The sequence below is a fragment of the Lottia gigantea genome, assembly GCF_000327385.1.
Source record: "Lottia gigantea unplaced genomic scaffold LOTGIsca_1, whole genome shotgun sequence".
In the NCBI taxonomy this organism is placed as follows: domain Eukaryota; kingdom Metazoa; phylum Mollusca; class Gastropoda; family Lottiidae; genus Lottia; species Lottia gigantea.
This window is the reverse complement of record NW_008706746.1, coordinates 6,679,450-6,683,863: the sequence shown is the minus strand read 5'-3', so window position 1 is coordinate 6,683,863 and position 4,414 is coordinate 6,679,450.

Below are 4,414 nucleotides of genomic sequence, written 5' to 3'. Positions count from 1 at the left end.
CTCATAGGCATAGATCATGCTTTTTTGCATACAGGGGATATAAGACAATATAAGACCTTTGGGATGGATTATATTTGGTGTGACGTCTGGATATCGAACTCAAGATCATCGTGTGTATTATGTCGGATTGTCGGGTCCGGTAGATATGGCTGACTTTTGGACTACAAAAGCAATGGGTGTTGCTTTAGGTTCCTGTTGCTGCCGAGAAAGTGGTCTCAGTCCCATAGAAATTAAAGAATCTAAGATAATTGAGAAATCCTGTAAGAAGATTGGTAATCAATGGTTAATACCTTACCCTTGGAGAAAAGATCCTAATTTACTTCCTGATAATAGAATACAAGCTGAAAATAAATTGGAATCAACTGAACGTCGACTGCTGAAATATCCTGTACATGCTGAAATTTATAATGGTCAAATTGAAGAAATGGTGGATATGAAATTCGTTAGAAAACTTACAGATTCAGAAATTACTGAATACCAAGGTCCTGTTCATTATATTTCCCATCATGAAGTTATAAAACCAGAGAAGAAAAGTACACCTGTAAGAATAGTATTTAACCCGTCTGCCAGTTTTAATGGTCACTATTTGAATGATTACTGATATAAGGGTCCTGATCTTCTCAACAATTTATTTGGAGTTATACTGAGATTTAGAGAAAATGAAGTGGTTATTTGTAGGGATATTTCCAAGATGTATCACAGAGTACTGATTCCTGTAGAAGATCAACATGTTCATAGGTTCCTGTTGAGAAATCTCAATGTTGAAAAACCTCCTGATGTATATGTCAAAACTGTATTGACATTTGGTGATAAGCCAGCACCTACTATGGCTCAGATGGCTTTAAAGAAAACTGCTGAAGAAGTAAAATCTAATTTACCTGAAGCTGCTAAAGTATTAGAAAATGATGTTTATATGGATGATATATGTACTTCAGTTAAAACTGTAAATGAAGCTAGTAAACTGACTATTGATATTGACTCTGCACTAGCTAATGGTGGATTTAAAGTTAAAGGATGGATATCTAATAAAGTATTAAACTGCTTACCTGTTCCTGAAAATCAAGATTTGAAACTGTTGACTGATATAAATGAAGAAAAGGTTTTAGGAATCGTCTGGAATGATACAAGAGACACTTTTTCATATAAAGTAAAGATTGAATTTGCTGATAAATCTAATGTTCGTGTTTGTTTGACAAAAAGAAGAATTTTGAGTCAAATTGTTAGATTATTTGATCTAATTGGTTTTGCTGCTGCCTTTTTGGTACGACTGAAGATTGGAATGCAGAAACTGTGGCAACTTGGATTAGAATGGGATCAAACCTTACCTGAAAATTTGCAATCTGAATGGTTAAATTTGTTTGCTGAAATGAACAGTTTAAATGGTATAGAATTTGAAAGATGCTTGACACCTCCAGAATTTGTTAACTTACCTGAACTTTGCATATTTTCTGATGCATCTGAAGAAGCTTTTGGTACCTGTGCTTACCTGAGATGGAAAACAAACTCTGATGAATACCATGTTAGATTTATTGCTGCTAAATCTAGATTAGCACCGTTGAAGAAACTTACAATTCCTCGTTTAGAGCTACAAGCTGCTGTATTTTCTACTCGTCTTTATAAAACTATTATGGAAGAAACACGACTGAAATTTGAGAAAACTATTTTCCTGACAGATAGTATGATAGTTCTTGCCTGGATAAAAAGCCAAGCCAGAAAATACAAACCTTTTGTCTCATCTCGAATTGGTGAAATACAGAATACAACTGATCCTGCTCAATGGTATCATATTCGTTCACAAGATAATGTAGCTGATGATATTTCACGTGGTATACCTGCTAGTCAATTAACTGAAAGATGGAAAAATGGTCCAAGTTTTTTATTAGAAGAAGAAGAAAATTGGCCTATTAACACTGTTAAAGTAGTTGATACTGATATAGAAATGGAAATTCGTAAATCTGTGAGTGCTGTAACTGTTAATGAAGATATTATAAACTGTAATAACTATTCTACGTGGAACAAACTGATACGAGTAACTGCTTATGGTTTAAGATTCATATGGAATTTATCTGCTAAAAGAAGAAATGCTGTTAAAAGGAAAGAAGTTTTATCTGCTGAAGAATTGGTTAACTCTGAAACTTACTGGATTAAGCGCGCGCAATTTAGTTTATATGATCGTCAACAGGACGAGACTTTAAAACTTTAAGCCCATTTACAGATGAAGATGGAATTTTACGCGTTGGAGGTAGATTGAATGATGCTTTTGTCTCCTATGATTCTAAACACCCTGCTTTGCTGCCTAATGATCAACGAATATCTTTATTAATAACTCGTCAGACACACAATAATGGTCACCTAGGAATTGCTGCTACTGCTGCTAAAATAAGAAGAAAATATTGGATACTGAAAGTTCATAAACTGACTAAGACTGTAAAATATAAATGTGTTGTGTGTAAAGAATTTGAACACAAAGTTGAAAATCAATTTATGATGGAATTGCCCAAAATTCGTTTAGCTCCATTTACACCGCCTTTTTATTACACTGCTGTCAAAATTGGTAGAAACAAAACTGCTAAACATTATGGTGTATTATTTACATGTTTGAACATTAGATCTGTTCATTTGGAACTTGCTGTTGAATATTCGACCATGGAGTTTATACAAGTTTTAAGAAGATTTTTCAGTATACGTGGGACTCCTTCTTTAATGTTAAGTGATAATGGTTCACAACTTGTTGGTGCTGAAAAAGAACTGAGACAAATGATCAAGGGATATGATGAAGAAACTTTAAAAGACTTTTGTGCTGAAAATCGAATGACGTGGAAATTTACTACTCCTGCTGCTCCACATCAAAATGGTTGCGCTGAATCTATTGTTAAAGTCTGCAAAACTGCTCTGAAGAAATCTGTTGGTGAACAATTATTGACTTCTTTGAACTACATACTTACCTACTCGAATGTGCTAATCTCGTCAATCAACGTCCAATAGGAAGAATACCCAATGATCCTGATGATGGTTCTTATATATGTCCTATATGTCCTAATGATATTCTGTTAGGTCGTGCGTCAAGTCATGTACCACAAGGACCTTTTCGTGAAACTAAAAATCCTAGACATCGTGTGGAATTTGTTCAGAAATTAGTTGACTCTTTTTGGAAACAATGGAATAGAGATGTTTTGCCACTATTGGTACCGCGTAAAAAATGGAACACTGAAAAACGTAATGTTTGTGTAAATGACATTGTTATAATTCAAAATCAAAATGCTATCCGTGGAAAATGGACTTTAGGAAGAATATTAGAAGTTTACCCCGGAGCTGATAATCGTGTGAGAAACGTTAAAGTTAAAACCAAAGAATATAATAGACCTGTTACTAAAATTTGTGTAATTTTGCCTGCAACTGAAGAATCTGATTTGGATGAGGACTAACGCCTCATCGGCGGGGAAAATGTTCTGCAAGAGACTATTGAATTGACTGTCCATGTTCCAAAATGTTTCCTTATATTTTCATAAGTTTAATCTGATCCGTACTTTTTGTAATAACCATGCTTCCGGTCATGGCCTCCAGTGTTGTCATGAATTCAAATAGTAAAAAGTAAAAAGTATATAACTAAAAGTAAAATAGAATGATTGTAGTGAATTAGATGCTCTGTAATTTAAACTAAGAAAAGAACCAACTGTATTATCAATCCGTTTTATTAACTCTATAGAATTGGCCAGTTACCAGGGGCTTAGACCGGACGGCTTCATGCACTCTCACGATCCACCACCCACACCCTAACTTCATCTAGGCAAATGAGACAAATGCATCATGCCCAATTTGACGAAAAAAATATGTATAAAATGTATGATGATGTTAAATATATGTATGATGATGTCAAATAAATGTATGATGATGTCAAATAAATGTATGATGTTTTGAATAAATGTATGATGATGTTTTGAACAAATGTATGATCGATGATCGTGTAGACGTGGCTTTTCATGGAAATAACCCACACGAACGAAGTTAACAACAATTTTCAATCTGTTTTTAGACTAAATAACTCGAATTGTTGATAAGGCTTTAATATTCATCAAATCTTTCAAATCAAATTTGAAGCCATTTATAAAACTTAAAATGTTATTTGTAATATAATAATTATATGATATTTGTTGAAATATCCTAACCTTTATTAAAAATTCAACTTATTAAGTCGAAGAAGAGATTCAAAATGGTTATGAACTACGTTCGTGTGTGTCATTTTCATGTAAGAACCTTCCGGGGGAGGGGGGGGGGGTCTGTTCCACTATTAATGACAATAACTTTATCGATCACCAATAAAAACCTTCAATATATCCTATCTAAATATGACATTGCAGGACTAACGGAAACATGGGTATATAAAGAACAAAACGAGATAAATTCATTTTTGCCG